The 20092-nt window shown below is 40.1% G+C and overlaps 1 long non-coding RNA gene across 1 annotated transcript; it reads right to left on the bottom strand.

The window, feature by feature from the left end:
* Window positions 1-150: 150 nt before the first annotated feature.
* Window positions 151-19590, bottom strand: LOC121100227. Its single transcript, XR_005831976.1, has 3 exons — window positions 17686-19590; window positions 1158-1323; window positions 151-452 (listed from the first exon to the last, which is right to left on the bottom strand). It is a non-coding gene; the product is annotated as an uncharacterized LOC121100227 (long non-coding RNA).
* Between the last annotated feature and the right edge of the window lie 502 nt (window positions 19591-20092).

Genomic DNA, 20092 nt, shown 5'->3' with positions numbered 1-20092 from the left:
ACTTTGGACTCGTGTCTGCGATGTGACAGTAAGGGTATTTCAGGACATGTGCATGCTACCATACCGGGGCATTATAAATCTTTTTTTCTTTTTTCATTTTAGACTCCTTACATTCAAGCCGACACCTGGAATATGAGAAGACCATATTTCTTACTTTCAATGATAGAAGTGCACAGTCCCAATAATCCTTGCTATCGTATCAACTGCACATTTGTCAAATATTTTTAAAATGAATTACTGTGCTATTCCTTATGAGAACTACTGATGGCCTCCTACGTGCCTAGCACTGGCCAGGCTCCCTGGGGATATGACAAAGAAAATTATAAGGTCTGGTCATACCTCAAGGAATTAATAATTTGATCCTCATAAGAAAAATCTCTATAAGTGACAACACATATACCCAGGCGAATAAGATTTACTGCATTTCAAAGGTGATTTATCCTCTTCGGTATCTGAAAAAAAAAAAAAAAAAGTGCCTGGGTGAGTAAATGTTCCCCATGCTTCTCCCAGTAGAAGCAGCAGAGGAAAAAAGAAAAAGAAAAACCAAAAAAAAAGGCCCCTGGTCTGCTCAGGAGGCCTGGAAGGAGAACACATAAGCAATACCTGAGTCAGAGGGATGTCAGAGGGGTACCCCTGCTATACAGGGCCCTGAAGTTACAAATACAAAAAGAACCAATTTAATAAAAATACCCAGGCACCTTGGTCATTCAAGATCTGCCTTTCAGGGGCGCCTGGGTGGCACAGTGGTTAAGCGTCTGCCTTCGGCTCAGGGCGTGATCCCGGCGTTATGGGATCGAGCCCCACATCAGGCTCCTCCGCTGGGAGCCTGCTTCTTCCTCTCCCACTCCCCCTGCTTGTGTTCCCTCTCTCGCTGGCTGTCTCTATCTCTGTTGAATAAATAAATAAAATCTTTAAAAAAAAAAAAAAAAAAGATCTGCCTTTCAGTGCTACTAAGCCCTAAATATCCACTGTCACCACTAACACAGTTCAGGCCCCGAGGAACTGCTCCTCCTCATCTCTTGTCCTGTGTCCTGAAAACAAAAGGCAGCGTGCGCGCTGGAAGACTGGCACGTGAAGCATGGTCTTCGTGAGCACACAGGGAGGGTCTGAGCAGCGCAAGCGTGGAGGTGACGAAAAGGACAAATGAGCTAACTTACCAAGTCCTTTGTCTCCGACAGCGTGAGTGCAACAGGCTTCCAACGTGGAAGCGTTGCTGCCCGAGAGTGCCAAGCGTCCATTTTCTTGCTTCTCTTCATATTCCAGTAGATGGCTTTCGTGGTAGTCACAAATTAACATGGTGCTCTTATCAGTTGTATGCATTCACTGAGGAATATTTTGCAATATTAAACAATTTATAATACTTTAAAACATGTATGTATGTACGTCTAGACATAGCCTGCAGTAAGTGTGATTTTTTTTTTTAAAGATTTTATTTATTTATTCGACAGAGATAGAGACAGCCAGCGAGAGAGGGAACACAAGCAGGGGGAGTGGGAGAGGAAGAAGCAGGCTCCCAGCGGAGGAGCCTGATGTGGGGCTCGATCCCATAACGCCGGGATCACGCCCTGAGCCGAAGGCAGACGCTTAACCGCTGTGCCACCCAGGCGCCCCAGTAAGTGTGATATTGATTCTTTATCTTGGCAACTAGATGGATATTAAACTCTAGAATTTCTAATAGTTTTATGTTTTTTAATTTGTAATTCCAGTATAGTTAACATAGAGTGTCATACTAGTTTCAGGTGCGCAATATAGTGGTTCAGCACTTCCATACAACACGTGCCCTCCTTCATCCCCATCATGTGTTTCACCCATCCCCCCCTTCTCTCCCCTCTGGTAACCATCAGTTTGTTCTCTGTAGTTAAGAGTCCGTTTCTTGGTTTGTCTCTCTTTCTCTTTTCTCCCCCTTTGTTCATTTGTTTCGTTTCTTAAATTCCACATTGGAGTGCAATCATATGGTATTTGTCTTTCTCCGACTGACTTATTTCACTTAGTGTTATACTCTCTAACTCCATCTATGTCATTGCAAATGGCAAGATTTCATTCTTTTTTATGGCTGAATACTATTCAATTGTATGTACATACAACATCTTCTTTATCCATTCATCTATCAGTGGACACTTGGGCTGCTTCCATGATTTGGCTATTGTAAGTAATGCTGTTATAGACATAGAGGTGTATGTATCCCTTTAAATTAGTGTTTTTGTATTTTGGGGGTAAATATCCAGTAGCGTGATTACTGAATCATAGGGTAGTTCTATTTTTAACTTTTTGAGGAATCTCCATTCTGTTTTCCACAGTGACTGTACCAGTTTGCAAGCCCACCAACAGTGCAAGAGAGTCCCTTTTTCTCTGTGTTTTTGATCTTAGGCATACTGATAGGTGTGAGGTGATAGCTCCGTGTAGTTTTGATTTGCATTTCCCTGATGATGAGTGATGTTGAGCATCTTTTCGTGTGTCTGTTGGCCATCAGTAGCTCTCTAGATCCATTCATGGTTCCATCCATATTGTCACAAATGGCAAGATCTCATTCTTTTTTATGGCTGAGTAATATTCCGTTGTTTATATACTACCTACTCTTTATCCATTCATCTATTGATAGGCACTTGGGTTGTTTCCATATCTTGGCTATTATCATTGATACTGCAATAAACATAGGGGTGCATATATCTTTTTGAATTATTTTGTTTGTTTGTTTTCTCTGGGTAAATACCCAGTAGTGGAATTAGTGGATCATATGATATTTCTATTTTTAATTTTTTGAGGAGCCTCCATCCTGTTTTCCATGGTGGTTGCATCAATTTACATTCCCACCAACAGTGCACAGAGTTCCCTATTTCCATTTCCTTGTCAGCATTTATTATTTCTTGTCTTTTTAATATTAACCATTCTGACAGGTGTGCGGTGATGTCATTGTGGTTTTGATTTGCATTTACCTGATGATGAGTGATGTTGAGCATCTTTTGATGTGTCTGTTGGCCATCTGTATGTCTTCTTTGGAAAAATATCTGTTCAAGTTCTCTGCCCATTCTAAAATCAGATTATTTGGGTTTTTTTGATGTTGAGTTTTATAAATTCTTTGTGTATTCTGGATAGTAACCCTTTTGGGTATATCATTTGCAAATATCTTCTCCCACTCCTTAGGTTGCATTGTTGTTTCATTGGTGGTTTCTTTCGCTGTGCACAAGCTTTTGATTTTGGTATTTATTTTCATGATAATTTTTTGGTTATTTACCTTATTTCAATATAGAAAAGGCACTGGATCAGGATTCAGGAAGCCTAAATTCTATCCTGAATATTCCCTTGCTCACTATGCTTTAACCATTGAACTGTACCCCACTTCCCCCAATAGAAAATGTTCATGCTCATAATGTGAGTATATCCTCATGAGAAAATGCCAAAGTTTGTATTAGGAAATCTGCATTTTTTTTAAACCACAAGGAAAACAATGTCAATTTTCTATGTTACAAAGCCATTCTCAAAACTGTGGAATAGAGAATTAGGATATGGTTGAGCTAAACAAGTTATGGTATAAGTGAAATATGATTATTACATTACACCTTCATAATCCAACAAAAATAACTACAGCACGGTTAGGAACTCAGGGCTATAAAGATGCATAAACCGTTGCCTCAGATGAAAACTCTGTGTTCAAGCCAGCAGGGAGCGTAGTGGTGCTCTGACAGGTGTGCAGAGCTACAGAGATCAGAAGAGAAAGTTGTTATGTCTCCATGGGAGCCAGAAGATGGCATTTGAGCTGTACCTACATGGTAGGGCACACAGGCAAGACTAGTATGGTGGCAGGAAGACTGGAGCAAATTTTGGAAAAGTGTAACATACCTGTAGATAAATGGTAAGGACATAGCCTAGATGATAAGCGCAGAAATCTATTTAATAGAACAGTGAGCTAGAATAAAGTACCTCTTTCTTTGTCTCTGTCTTTGTCTCTCTCTCTCTCTCTCTTTCACACACACACACCTCTTTACATGAGGATATTACCTGGGTTACATAGATGGTAGCAAATCCTAGAGAAGTATGATGTGTAAGTTATTGCCCTTTAACATTGTAAATAGCCAGGCAAAAGCAGAAAAAGGTCCAAAAGATCAAAGCACAAATCAAAAGATTCCCAGATATGAGGGAAATTCCTAGGGTCATAGGAGGGGGAAGCAAGGTGATGAAAAAGAAAGGGCTGTGAGATGCCTGGAGGTATTGCTAAGAAGGGGGTAAAAGTCACTTCCACCTCACGGCTGTAATTCCTTGCAAGGTACAGGCTGGTCTCTGCGCTAACCCTCTCCTCCCCCAGTTCTGTATCTTCTAGCTCACTACCATTCTCCCTGTCCCGCCCTTTCTCTCACCTCTATGCTACTGCTTTGGTCCTGCTCTTCCCCATCTCTTGAATAGCATAGGTAGCTCTGCAAAGTCCTACACCGACAAGAATGAATTTCAGTTAAAGTTAAGTGATACCAGGTCAGTTCCTGTGGGGTGTGGGAAGTGGGAATGCTCTGAGCCACTGATAGGAGAAGAGGATGTTTGGACTATTATAATAATTTTGTTCTTACTGCTTCTGGCCTTGTACCGCCCTTCACACGGCTAATAGAGTGGCCTTTCCACATCTCCTTTATCATCATGCTACTCTTCTCCATGGTGGCTTCAGTGCATACAGCATGAAGCCCAAACTCCTTGATGTGGCCTTAGCTGATCAGAGCTGTGACTTTGGAGGGTTAATTATATAACCAAATGTGAGAGAAGTAGACCATTCATTCAAACCCAGCAAGAGAACTTGAGGTCATCTAGTCTGGGCTTTCCTAAACTCCCCTCATCACTCATGAATATAACAGAATCCCAGGGTCCTTCCAGGCCCACTGGATCGGTTACCCAAGGAAGGGCCCAGGAGTCTGTGTTTAACAACTGGAGATCTCCCAGAGTATTCTTATCTTCAGGTGGTTTGGGGAAACAGTGAGAGAGCCCACCACCTTTTACAACAGATGAGGATAAGCCATATTCCAGAATGGAGGGACCCAAAAGCAGGAGAGCTGTGAATGAGACTCAGACCTCATGATTATGTCACCGAAGTGTCCATGCCAGAGCCTAATCTAAGGTCCACCTTGGGGCTTCTGGGAGTGTGTGATCCCGGTAGGTAGGGGCCGTTCTCCCACTCCCATCAGCCCTGTGGGGCTCCAACAGCAGCCACTCTTGAGCAGCAGTGGCTGTAGAAGGTAGTAGAAGAGCAGGAGAAGGAGGAAATTCCTAGGCTGCATTCCCACTGACTTACCGAGATCAGGTGGAACACATGATACTTTTGCCCCCAGCTTCTAGTTGCTCAGAAAGTGAGCAAGATTTGGCTGAAGGCAAAACTGTGAGTGCCTCAGACTTTGTTGCTGGCGTTTATAGCCTTCCCTTTTTGCTTTCTTTCCCGGCTTGTTAGTGTCCTCGCCTCCTCATCCCCTCGGTGAGTCCTTGTTCTCAACCCTTTCTTCTCTAGATACATAGAAATGGCTTTGTTGTCATCAGCCATACTCTGACGGAGGCAGTGATTAGCTTTCACCGGGCATTTGTACTACCCAGCTTTCTCTCTCTTCATCTCTGTAAGGCTTAAAAAAGTAAATTATTTCAGACTGCAGTAGAAATAGAAAAAAATAATTGCACTGGAAGGTCAAGGAAGCCACCTTGCCCTTGAAATGATAATTTTCCAAAGGTTGCCTTAAAGTTTTCTTCAGCCATTCAACTCACATTTAATGGGTTGAGACCTTGTGTTAAGTAAGCACTGTGTTGCATATTTGGCAACCAGAAGAGAACACGGAAATATGGAAATAATAATAATAATAAATAATAGGCTTGGTCTTTTTCTTTGGCTTGCTCACAGTCTGGTGAGGGTGAAAAGTCAACCAGATAACACTGTTAAGACAGAGATATGTGTAACATACATAGGATCCTAGGAACAGAAGAGTTCACCTTCCTTGGGCTGAGACAAGAAGGCTTTACGGAGATGCTACACTTGAATTTGGACTTGAAGTGTGGGAAGATTTTTACTAGAGAGTTAACATGGAGAAGGAAGGACATTCCAAGTATAAGGAATGGCATATACAAGGGTGCGGACGCATGGAAAATTTGACATGTTCAAAGAAAAAAAAACTAAACAAAACAGACAGTCAGTTTGAGAAGTGTAGAGAGAGTGGCAAGGAATAGAAGGAAATAATGCTGAAAAGGTAGGTGAGAGGTGAAAGGTCTACCATGTCACAGACTGTATTTTTCAAGTGATACCATTTTTCAAAATGACTTCACTAATATATATCCCATCCCACAAGATCTACAATCCTCCATCCAGAGATGAGGTCTTGGTTCCCTCTCCTTGAACCTGGGCTATCTTTATAACCTCCTTGACCAATAGGATGTGGCAGGAGTGATGCTGCATGACTTCCAAGGCTTCTTCTAAGGCTAATTCATGGAAGACAATATGGCTTCCGCCCTGCCCGCCTTCTCTCCCTCCTTCTTTCTCTCTCTTCCTGCCTCCCTCTCTCTCTTTCTGGACCCTTGTCTTTGGAAGTCAGCATGTTGTGAGGATGGCCGGGTGAAATGGAGAAGCCAAGTGTGGGTGTTCTGGCCATGACCCCAGCTAGGCCCCAGACGTGAGATGAGCAGGCCTTCAGATGACTCCGGCCAGTGAGTCTTCTGGCAGGGACCGAGACATTGCAAAGCAGTAACAAACCACCCCTGCTATATTCTGCCTGAATTTCTACCCACAGTGACCCTGAGGGACAATAAATGATTATTATCATTTTAAGCCACTTGGGTTTTAAGCCAGTGAAGGTGTTTTCATCAAGGAGGTGGTGTAAGAATTGCAAATTAGAAAGATAGCCCTGGTGCCATATGGAAATAGGTTGGTGGGGGAGGGGTGGTTTAGAGACTGAGAAAACAGGAGACTATTACAGTTATCCAGACCAGAGGGGATGGTAGGGCAGGAAAGCATTTTTTATTTTTTAAGCAAACTTTCTTTCTAAATTTTAGTTTGGTTTAGGAACTCTGTTACTTTTATGTACCCAAATGGCGACAGTCAGTAAAGACAGCAAAATGTTTGACCTGATTCTTTTTCACTCTCCCTGAGCCCTGCCTTTTTATCTCCTTTCTTATATCCAAATCCTAGAATTTTAGAGTCTATTTTCATGGTGCCCTCACTTCTTCCTAATGATGTCTCATGGCCAAGAGCACACTTCTCCTAGCTGGTGTCTTCTCCTTGCCTACTGAAGGTCATGATGCCGGTCTTATAATCTAGAGTTTCTGTTGCCTCTAGCTCATGGGCATCTGGGTTCAGAGGAAACCTAGTCCTGGAGGTCTGTAGGGGGCATGGAAGGACATGTTTAGGGGAAAGAGGATCTCAACTGTAGCAGAGGGAGAGCCTGGCTTTTTCAATATAGATAAGTGAAATATTGGTAATCCTGAGACTTACATGATTTATACTATTGAGTGCTATTTTGACACCAAAGATGACTGTAAATACCGAAGAAGTAAGGATGTGTTTCTTAATATATATTTGGTCATATAGTGTTCACTGTATGATATCATTCACCACTTAAAGAAAGACTCTTTAACCATTGCCAATTGTCAAGTATATATTGTAGAATGTGAAATCTAAGAGATATTTAGAAAAGCAATACAAGCCAAAAATAAAATGAATTAAAATTTTTCCTGCACTTCATTTATGCTTCATTCTTCCTGTTAAATATTAGACTCATCTCTAAATTTATCTAGAAGTAGTTGGCAATAATATCTTACATGAGCTCTCATGCAATTTTATTCATTTTGTTAACATTTCTGTTTCAACTTTTTCAGAATTCCCCTATTGAGCAATTTCTTTCTGCCGGGATCTTTCATATTCACAACCTTACCCAATCCTCGCATTAAGTTCATACAAAGTAGTATTTTATCTCTATTTTACAGTTAAGAAAACTTTCCTGATTTTAAGTTAAGAGACATGCTCAAGGTTAAATGGCTCTCAGCAATAAAGCAGGGCCCTGATGCTAAGTATTTGAGCTTTCAGATTCAGAATTCTTTTCACTGTACCAGAAAGTATATGATGAACTGAGGCCATAACTTTACACCGGCTGTCATCGAAGGCAAACTGCTTTTATTGGTTATGATCACTTAATTTGTTTTTATCCACACAGTGACAAACTGACAGGTAGTACCCAAATCGTTGGTTAGATGTTCAGATCTGTGCTGCTAAGCCTTTCAATATGTGGTCAGTTTTACAAGCCCTGTGTGAGCATCTGTCCCAGCCCTCGATCGCTTTCCATTCCATTAGGAGAATTTGTGCACATTTCCGGCACTAAAAAACTCATTCTCCTGAGCCAGCTGTTTAGCTTCAGATCCTAACTCTGCCTCTTGTTAGTTCTGTGACCTTAAGGAATTATTTAACCTCCCTGTGCCGTAGTTACTTCGCCTTTGAAATGTAGATAACAACAGTGTGTATCCTGTGAGTTTGTGTTTAGGGTTAAATAAGTTAATGTAGATAAAGTTCTTAGAACATTGCCTGGAACATAGTAAATGCTATTTAAGCATTATTATTATTATTATTACAATTCCAGGAACCTGCAGAAATCAGTATAGCAATTTAGTAGCACACATTATGTGTGGTTATGTGTGGATATGTATATACCTGGGTTTTTTTTTCCTTCACAGTCTAATTTTCCAACCAAAATTTAGGAATCCTGTTGTCTGGAACTTGAAAAATCTCTCTCTCTCCAGTCATCATGGTATCTAGACAAAGCGATGACTTGTATCGGTTTGCTAGGGCTATCATAACAAAATGCCATCAACTGGTTGGCTGACACATAGAAATGTATTTTCCCCACAGTGCTGGAGCCTGGAAGTCCAAGATCGAGGCGCCAGGAGGTTTGATTTTTTCTGAGGTCTCTCTCCCTGGCTTGAGGGTAGCTGCCCTCTGGCTGCCTCTTCATATGGTTTTCTCTCTGTGTGAGCACATCCCCGGTATGTCTTTGTGCGTCCAAATTTCCTCTTCATGTAAGGACACCAGTCGGATTGGATTAGTTTCTCATTTTTAGCTTTATCACCTCTTAAAAGGCCTTATCTCCAAATGTGGTTACATTCTGAAGTGGGTGGCTAGGACTTCAACATAGGAATGGGGCAGGGATGGGGGGAGGCATCGCGTGACTATTTGGATTATATTATGTTAACGTGTCTACTGGGTGGGAGCTGTGGTCTCTTACTAGTATTATGTAAATCCCCAGAATTTCCCAAGGATATTGTCCCTGGCAGTTGGAGACCTGCATAGACTGCTGGTTGAAGTATGATAGCTTGTAAAATACTCTTGGGCATTCAGCTGGATTGCTGGGAAGGAAGGTAAGTGAGAAGTAAAGCCACCCCTGAGAGTCCCCTCTGCGACTTGTCACTGACCTGCCAGGTGCTGCTATGCTTAAGTGACATAGAGCCAGGTGGGACCCAGAAAGTGGATCTGCTGGAAAATGCCAAGATTGATCAGAGTATTTTCCCTGGGTTTACTTTGAAAGTTTGTGACCATTGAACTTGAAAATAGCTGTAACTTGGCTTTTTCAAGGAGGCAGTCGGTAGAAGACTGGAGCAGAAAGAAAAGCGGGAGGTTGGAGGGAGCAATTAATCATGTGCCCTCAGGGCAAGAAAACTTGAGGTTCACATCTCTTAGATCAGTCAGCCCTGGAGGCATCGGGTGGTTGACGTCGTGGGACGTGCTTGTGCACGGATGGGCGTAATCAAATAGCTCTAATCCTCCTGGTGTTCATTTGCAAATGGTTTTTCTCAATAAAATATCATTAACATAAGGAGAGGGAGCTGCAACCAGGGCCATGGGGAGTGGAGTCGGTGCAGTTCAGCATCAGCGATCTTCAAAACTATCTTGTCTGAGTTCCCGTTTTCCCAGAATACATTGCCGTCACTCGTTCTTGTTTTCCTTCTCCTAAAGTAGATTTCCCCTTTGATCAGTAATACTCAAATCTTCTTCACCTTCTTTCTAAAATTTTATCCCCTTAGGGGCACCTGGGTGGCTCAGTACATTAAATGTCTGCCCTGGGCTCAGGTCATGATCCCAGGGTCCTGGATAGAGCCCTGAGCCGGGTAGGGCTCACTGCTCAGTGGAGAGTATGCTTCTCCTTCTGCCTCTGCCCTTCCTCCTGCTCGTGTGTGCGCGCTCTCTCTCTCTCAAATAGATAAAATCTTAAAAAATAAAATAAAATTTCTAAAAAGAACTTTATCCCCTTATAAAAAAGAAACGAGCTTCTGAATTTTTTCATAGCCTTCTCTTGTGCTCTGTCTTCCCATCATAAATAACATAAAAGAGGGGCACCTGGGTGGCTGAGTCAATTAAGCGTCTGCCTTCAGCTCAGGTCACGATATCAGGGTCCTGGGATCGAGCCCCGGCTCCCTGCTTAGTGGGGAGTCTCCTTCTCCCTCTGCCTCTGCCCCTCCCCTCCTCTCCTGTTCTCTCTCAAATAAATAAAATCTTAAGAATAAATAAATAAAAGAATGATCGGTTTAATGTATGCGCCTAAAAATCATGTTGAAATTATCGATAAGATTATGAAATAACGGTGATGCAGCTGTGAGAGTTTTGGATTTGGAGTCATAGGATCTTGTTTTGCATCCTGATTCTGCTATTTACCAACCCTGTGAAGCCGAATCATTGCTTCCTTCCTCATATATAAAATGGGGAGAGGAAGACCTCTCTCAGGATTATACTGAGGATTACATAGGGCATAGCTTATCGAAGTGCTACACCTAGCACGGGGCCTTACCTATAGAAAGTACCTGGCATATCTTCATTAAATCCAAATCTGTTGTATTAAGAATTTTTAAAAAATCTTTACATTATGGAAATTTTCAAGCATACACAAGAAGGAAAACAAACCCAATGTACCCATTACCCACTGTTCAACACATACCAACAGTTTGTCAAATTTGTTTTACCTATCTATCAATACTTTCTGTTCTGTTACATGTAAATACTTTAGTACACATCTCTAACTTACCCCCATATCACTATTATACCTAGAATTAAGAGTGATTCCCTAATACCATCTATAACCTGGTCGATATGTAAATGTTCTCGGTTATCTTAAAGTGACTATTTTTAGTCAACTTATTGGAATAAGGTCAAGACCCCACACTGCATTTATTATATCTCTGAAGTTTCTTTTTAAAAAAATAGTCCCCAATTTCTTGTATTTTTTTTTACTTTATGCCAATGACTTCTAAAAACAAACATGTTAATTTGTGTTATAGAATATCTGCATTCTGGATTCAATTGTTGTTCTGGATTCGTGGTGTTATTTAACTTGTTCCCCTATCTCCTGCTTTTCCTGTAAACTGATGGTTGGATCTAGAGGCTTGATTATGTTCATGTCCAAATTTTATAGACCAGAATGCTTCATAAAGGATGCAGAGTTAGCAGTCTTTTGAGAATGATTAATGATGTTTTTTTCACTATTTCACCATCAACCTCAAAAGCCTTCCTCTGCCACAAACCCAGGGATATAGTGACCATGATGGCAGTTCCATTCATTTGACCACAGATCTCCGTCAGCTTACTTTGCCATCGAATGTGGCTGTATTGTTTTGTTGTTGTCTGTTGTTGTTGTGTTTTTTGTTTTTTTTTTTTATTAAAGGGTGTGATCTAGTACTGTTTTGGAAACTATGATGTCCCTAACTCTAGTTAATCAACCGCTTTTGTAAGTCACTCACCATTCACTTCACATATGTAGATATTTAGTTCAAGGTATATTTTAAAAAAGTAATTGTCTCAAATTGAATATGATAGGAAGGGGCGCCTGCATGGCTCAGTCTTTTGAGCATCCAACTCTTGATTTCAGCTGAGGTCATGATTTCAGGATCCTGGGATCGAGCCCCATGATGGGTCCCACACTCAGCGTGGAGTCTGCTTGTCCCTCTCCCTCTGCTCCTCCCCCCACTCATGCTTTCTGTCTCTCTCTCAAATACATAAATAAGTAAAACCTCTAAAAAATATATGGTAAGAATTGGTCAGAAGACAATAATTATCTTCTCTATGGTCATGCATCAAATTAAAAATAACTGGAGTTCTGGATTCTGGATAATTTAGAATCCCAAAATAGCTCTTCCCCCATTGTCTAGATATTCTTTTGAAATATTGAGTCAATTCACATGATTTCCCTCAAGTAGTTTCACAAATTAAAATTTATCCAGCCTTACTTTGAGTAAGTCAAGTTTGCAAGGTGCTACAAGATAAGACTTAGTTTCTGCCCTCAAGGACTAAGTCTGGTAGGGAAGGTAGTGAGTACACACATATTTATAATGTAAAGTATGTGTTGTAAGAGAGGCAAAAACAAGGCATGCATAAATTTAGTTTAGAAAGGTTATGGGAAAGTTTTTGGTGGCATTTGAGATGAACAGTGAAGATCTGGAAGGTTTTGTTTGGTCCTTGAAAGATGGAAAATTGTGACTTTGGCAGGAATGGAATATATGAAAAAGCATCTAAAAATCCAGGCTTAGGGACACCCGGTTGGCTCAGTTGTTTGGCTATCCGCCTTCAGCTCAGGTCATGATCCCAGGGTCCTGGGATCAAGTCCGGTATCAGTCTCCTTGCTCAGCAGGAAGCCTGCTTCTCTCTCTGCCTCCCACTCCCCCTGCTTGTGCTCTCTCTTTCTGACAAATAAATAAATTAAATATTTTTAAAAATGAAAATAAAATAAAAATCCAGGCTTGAAATCACTGGATATGGTTTGCCTCCAGTTAAAAAGATAAGCAGAGGGGTGTCTGGGTGGCTCAGTCCGTTAAGTGCTCAACTCTTGATTTTGGCTCAGGTCATGATCTCATGGGTCCTGAGATTGAGCCCCTCATCAGACTGTGTGCTCAGTGGGGAGTCTGCTTCTCTCCTCCTCCCTCTCCCTCTGCCCTGCCCCCTACTTGTGCTCTCTCTCTCTCTAACAATAAACAAATAAATCTTTAAAAAAAGAGAGACGAGCAGAGATTGAGACAAAAAATAAATCCATACCTTCCTTCGTTTCTCTTTCTTTCTTTATCTCTTTCTTTCTCTCTTTCTCTCGCTCTCTCTCTCTCTCCCCTCCTCTCCCTCTCCCTTCCTTCCTTCTTCAGAAGGTAACAGAAAAACCATTAAAGTACTATGACATACAGTGGTGTCAAAGCCAAAAGAAGGAAGAGTTTTAAGATGAAAAGAAGCATCATTATTCACCATAGCCAAAAATGGAAACAACTCAAATGTTCATCATCTAATGACTGGATAAACACATGTGGTATATCCGTGCAATGGCATATTGTTTTAACCATAAGAAAGAATGAAGGACTGTTACACATTACAATGTGAATGAACCTTGAGAACATGCTAAGTGTTTTCACTTAGCCAGTGAAGAAGCCAGTCAGAAAGGACTACATATGAAATTTTATTTATATAAACTGTCTAAAATAGACAAATGCATAGAGGCAGAAAACACATTAGTGGTTGCCTAGGCCTGGGGGGCAGGTGGAAGGATTGGAGGGTGACAACTACAGAGAGTGGTGTTTCTTTGGGGGTAATGAAGTGTTCTAAATGGATTGTGTTGATCAATGCACAATTCTGTGAACATATTAAGAGCCATTGGGTTGTATACTTTGTTTGAATGAATTTTATGGTATGTGAATTATATCTCAGTCTAGCTGTTTAAGAAGAAAAATAATGAAGAGAGTGGTCCATTGTATCACTTTTTGCAAGAAGGTCAAGGAGAATGAATCCTGAGTAAGGCTATATAATTTGATGATTAAAAGTTCATTGGTGACCTTTAAAGGGGAATTTCTTCCCTGAAATGGTGGGAGTTGAAGTGAGTGGGTGAAGAGGAAGTGGAAGCAGACTTGCCTTTTAAGATATTTGGCCATACGGGGTGAAGCCATAGGACATGACTGCTTCAACTTCCCCCTACTCAGCCTCATCATCTCATTAATAGTGGTTATTTCTAAAGAAAACACCATTCTTTTGGGCTGAGGCTTATCTTTTACCTTAGTTCTTGAACTTATTTTCTACTCCCAGTTCCCAAATCTTGCCTGGCTTATCGTGTTCTAACTCAATTTAATCATAAAGAAGCATCATACAAATGCAAGTCGTGGGGCATTCTACAAAGGAAATTGGTCTGTCGTGATTAAAAATGTCAAGATCAACACAGTCCAGAAAAACAATTAGGAGCAATCCGAATTCAGGAGACTGAAGAATTAATGTGATAACAAGGTGTAACACATGATTCTAGACTGGCTTCTTCGGTTATAAAAGACATTACTGGGACAATTGCTGAGACACGAATGGGGTCTGAGGATTAGGTAATAGTAATATATCAATGTTAACCTCCTGATTTTGATGGTTGTATCACGTCTACATGGGAGAATGTCCTTGTGTGTAGGCAACACTAAGGTAAATGGAAGCGATGGAACATCACTTGGCAACTTAATTTCAAATAGTTCACGGATGCAGTTCTTTGTATAATTCTTGCAACTTTCTGTAAATTTGTGATTATTCAAAAATATAGATAAAGTGAGCCTGGAAAGATAATCCTCCCAGCAACCTGCATAAGTAAGCCCAAATCCCTCCTGAAGGAACAAAAGTTTAGCCTGGGTCTCAAAGAATTCTCACTTATGAAGTCATAGTTAAAATCGTAGAACGCAAGAAAATAAGTTATGAGGAAAAGCCAGCAGAAATAATGCATAGCATAATTTGAGCCATAAAGACTTCAGATTTTGGAATTAGCAAAAAATATAACTTTTTAAATATGTATTAAAAATATGTTTAACATGCTTTAAGAGGTAAAAAGAAGATTTGAATATATACAGGAGACTATGAAAACAACCAAGAAGACTTGAAAAAAAAGAGATCCAAATAGAAATTCTGGAAAAGAAAATTTATTTTAAAGTAAAAATTTTAAATTTGATATTAAAGAAAAGATTAGATATAGTTCAAGAGAGAGCTAGTGAACTTAAAGATAGTGTCAAAGAAAACTTCCAGAGTATAGTTCAAGGAGATAAAAGGATGGAAAATATGAAGAAAAGAGCCACAGAGGCTAGATTGTGAAGGACTAATGAATATGTGATTGGAATTTCAGAGAGAAATAATAGAATTGGGAAGAGTCAATATCTGAAGAGCTATGAGGTTGAGAATTTTCCCAGAATAGTTGAAAAATAATCAGCAGTTGTCAAAAAAAAAATTATCAAAAATCATCTGGCAAATACCAAAGAGAAACTGGTCTTTATCTAATATTAGCACCACACTTATATAAATGAGAGATATTTAATGTTCACAGGTTAGAAGACTTAATATTGTAAATATGCCAATTTGGCCCACGTAATTACACTTTCAATGCAATTCCAATAAAAATCCCAATAGAAATTTTTATGGAACTTAACAGACTGGGTCTAAAAGGTATGTGGAAATACAAAATACCCAGGAGATCAAAGATACTCTTAAAAATGAACAAGATAGGAGAACTTGCTCTACCATGTATCAAGATTTGTAATAAAGCTATAGTAATTAAGTTAGTGTGACATTTGTCCAGGGATAAAGAAATAGACCCCTGGAATGAATATGGAGCCCAGAAAAAGATCTATATGAGTACTGACAGAGGGGCACTACAGGGCAGTGGGGAAAAAGAAAGACTTTTTAAACAAATGGGGCTGAAACAGTTACCTATCCAAATGAGGAAAAATGAAGCTAGATTTCTACCTGACACCATACAGAAAAATCAATACTAGACGTTCAAAAATCTAATGTAAAAGGCAAAATTAGAGTTCTTTAAGAAGATTATATAGAAGAGCATCATGACCTTAGGATTTGGGAAAATTTTTTTTAAAACAAGCTATAAAAAACCACATAAGAAAAAACTGATAAGTTGAATTCCATTTAAAATTAAGAACATTGAGTCATTAATTTTACGTTTAAAATGTTGTATTCTTTTTCTTAAAGAAGGCACCCAAATTGTGTATCTTCACTCCCCACAAAATGCAGGATCCCCTGCATCCACATCTAGTCCTTTCCAGCAATACCTTCTTCATTTCCCAAGCATACTTTATTCCCAAAGACAATATTCTAGATACAGGCCTTTTCTATTTTCTCCTTCACTTTCATGTTTGTAATAATTCCATTAAGAAATGTCTCTTCTGGAACCCCAGAAGGATACCATAGTCTCTTTATAATAAAAGCTTCTGTTCTTTTTGATTGGTTCATGAATACAATTAAAAGATGGACAATTTTGTGGAAGAAACCAGATCTCAAATCATGGTCATAGCTGATAAAACAAACAAAACCAAGGCCAACTTGAGAGCACCTGAGCCTCTGAAGAAACTATGTAATTCTAGAAGGCTAATTCATTCACCACTGCTTCTCTTGGCCCTAGCAACAGCTCAAACACAAAGGGGCTTATCTGGTTCTTCCTAACTCGGCCTGGCAAGAAACTCACATGTTAGTGCTTTGTAGCCCAGGTGGAACGGGCCTAACTATCTTTACAGCCTAAAGTCATGGTCGCTAACTTTGCTGATAAACTAAATAAAAACAATGAAAATTGTTCCATAAATCAATGCGTAAAACACCTGTACCTTGAAGCTTTGTCTATTCTGAGGTGAAATTTTCCTGGAGTTTTATGATGAGGTTCCCCATAACCAAATCCTTGTTCTAACCAGGCTGAAACTAAACTGAATCTGTGTAGGCCAAAGTCATGCCTATCTAGGTCATATGAAGGTTCACATACTACATGCACTTCTTAAGGCCATGCTGTCCCTCTCCAGGTATAAATAACTACATAGTTATAAAAACTTGCCAACCTACAAATTCCTTCAAACTGTCAAAGGTAAACACCATGTGACTCCAACGCCGAAAGTCTTCTATTTCCTTATATAATTGCCCTCAGAAGCCTCAACCACTATGTGATATTTTAGATTTCGTAGTATCAGTCCTTATACTTTATATAAACAATTAATTGGATATGTGTGTTGTGTATATAAATACAGGTCTTGTTTGCTGCCTGTTTGCTTGAAGAATTCTCTCCTCATCAACTAAAAATGCCCTTATTTATCATTCTGTATTATTTTTACTGGTACGTATGGTTTGTCTTTTCAATTTGAAGATTCAGTTTCTCATTTACTTTAGAGATATTTAAAATGTTCCCTGGAACTCTTTTTTTCTCTGTCTCATTTTTGGGGCTTTCTATAATAGAGGTAGCAATTACCCTTGTGTTGGATTGTCTCCTTTGCTTCCTTCTCTCTAACTGCTTTAATCTCTTTCCCTCATTTTTTTTTTTCTTTTTGGCTTGTTGGTTTCTTTTTGGTTCACTCTGAATAGCTCAAGACATCCGATCTCCAGAATTGTAATATAATAAATTCACGTTGTTTCAAGCCATGAAGTCTGTGATAATTTGCTGCAGCAACTATGGGAAATGAACGCACACATCATCCACCAGGGCCCATCCTCCTGGGCAGGGGGGAGTACCACTTCTGTGGGTGCCAGCTGATTCCCCCAAACCCAGCAGCACGCCCCGGATGAAGGCAAGTCCTGCAGTCCCTCCAACCTTGGCTAGGGCTCCGCAGTGACATAGTAGGGCTTTTGCTTCGCTTTTACAAAGGCTATTGACTTGTTGCTATCGCATCCTCCTTACAAACTGAAGAATATTCGTGAGGATCCTCGGGGTTGAGTTCACTCACCTTCTGCCTTCATTAGGCCTCCGAGAGGTTGGGGCCAGGTTACGGCCACACTGCCTCAGACCCATATTCTCCATGTTTTCTTCAGTACGATTTGTTGAGTGTTGTCCTCCTTTCCTGACTGGTTGCTGCTCATGAATCTTTGACCCTTTATTTTTAGTTGATTTCCTAAGGAACTGGGGGAGGATAAATCAGTGATCTTACTCCAGTTTACCACGTTCACCTGGAAGTCTTCCACTATGGTTTTAAGTTTTCATCAACATGCATTTATTTCTTGATCTCAGAAATTCCTTCTTTTGCTCTTATGTCATCTTGAAATCATGAATTAGAAATTATCCAAAGTTATGTTTTTCCAAGTAAGAAGCTAATTTTTTTTAAAAGAAGACATTTGCTCCTATTACATAAAGTGATTTTTATTTTTTTAAGAGCAGAATCTTTTCATGTGCCTGGTGATTTTATTTTGTTTTCTATTAACGTATCCTTAAAGATGGCTATATTTGTCCAAACTTTGAAGATGAGCTATGTTGGACAGAGATAAAGGAAGAAGAAAGAATTTTAAATTTTCATCTTTTTCCTTTATTATTCTAAATATACAGCAGCCTAGGGAAGGTAGGAAGAGAGCTGGTGCCCATTGCATTTCAGAAGAAAGCTTTGCTATGGCAGCCAAGAATTAAGCAGGCCAGGGCCTCTGTTTGGAAGGTAAGTTCATAGAAGTGCTGCCACCTACTCCCTCCGGGTGCTCCTCTAAGCAGAAGCTAGACTATCTTTGCGTTCCCTGAGCTGACCCATGGCATATACATTCACCTCCGGTCCTCACCACTGAGTGAGTATTTTATGGAGTTCCCATAAAATGTCCTTTTCAGTCTAGTCACTTATCTGTTCCAAAAAAAAATTTAGAAGTTCCCTGTCATTAAAAAAACAAAAACAAAACAAAACAAAAAACCACAAAAACCTTGCATCTCTAAGGGTGAGTGGAATTTTTATAAAAACAGGACCACGAAACAATGAGAAACAGTGGAAAGTGAGTACTCACATGACCTTTCATTACTTTTCCTTTCTCCTTTTCCCATTAGCACGTCAGATTTGCCTGTAGACTTTATTCATTCACTCAGTATTTATAGGCCTAAGAGCCTGGTTATATGTTGAGCAAAGAGAACTCAAAGATAAGTAACATGAACTTCTGGTAAGATAGTGATTGGATCCTTGATGGTCAACGGGATATAAATATTATAAAATAAGTCAGCACTAGAAACTTAAAAAGGGATTCAAATATTAGACATTACAGAAGAATTTTTGCTAATTATAGTTTATACAGGACTAGATTAAGCAAGGGCCAACCTTTGGCTCTTCTCGTGTAGAAACCAGCAATCAGCCCTCAGGGCATTCAAAGGCTTAACAGTCTAAAATTGGTCAAAAGAGTTGCAATCACTTGGGGGGAGAATTTTACCCGAGGTTGTGAGAAGCAGAGGCCCCAAGGAAGTGATGGCAAAGAAGTGCCTCTATTGACATCAGTGACAGCAGAAGGAGACAGGGCTTTGGGGCACTCGTAGTGCTACTGGGGGAAGTGGTGATGAGGGTAACAAGAGCAAGCTGCCTCCAAACCCACCAGGAGGAAGGGCCACAAACCCTTCTGTGACTCCTAAGCGGGTCGAGTCACATTTCTTTGCCGTTAAGCCCAAGACAGGCATGGTATGAACAAATCGATATTCCATCCCTAACAGGGAACTCAAATATGCCTCCTGATTAATTTCACCCCTTGATCCTAGTCCTGCCCCTGGAGCCATCTGCTTTGTCTTCCACATCGAAGCCCTTTATACATTCAAAGACAACTATCATGCCCCACTCTATTCTTCTTTTCCCAGAAAACACCTGGGCAGTTCCTTGGACTCTGTCCACAATTTTCAGGTCACCTTCCTCTGCAGACATTTTAATTTTGTCAGTTCCTAGTTCAGTTCCTCTTCTTCCAGTTCATGCTGGAGAGAAGTTGCCAGCCTTTGGTTTAGTCTCCAAACATGGTTCCAATTTAAGGGTTTGCCTATTTGTTTCATTATTTGTTTGTGCTATAAATCTAAGTGTTTCGGGACCTTGACCTCGGTTCTACTCAATTCAATTAGTTGTCTCACTCTCTGTTGATGATATTTGGGTAGTTAGTAACCTAAGGGAGACCAATATAAACAGTTTCTGGAACTGAAGTTTCTTGGGTCAGAGGTGGAATTTCCTGCCAGGTGTATGAACATGGGTCTTGGCCAAAAATAAGAATTTGGATGTGCATACATTAAATTGGCAAGGGCTTTCTCTTCTTGATTTGGAATTTGAAATGGGTTTTGTTGTTGTTTTGTTTTTTATCAGGACCATTGTGTTTCTTCTAATCCTCTTAACTCTCTGTGCCCTGGCATACTCACTCATTCAG

The sequence above is a fragment of the Ursus maritimus genome, unplaced genomic scaffold, assembly GCF_017311325.1.
Source record: "Ursus maritimus isolate PB19 unplaced genomic scaffold, ASM1731132v1 scaffold_35, whole genome shotgun sequence".
NCBI classification, from domain to species: Eukaryota; Metazoa; Chordata; class Mammalia; order Carnivora; family Ursidae; genus Ursus; species Ursus maritimus.
This window is presented reverse-complemented; position numbering and strand designations above follow the sequence as displayed.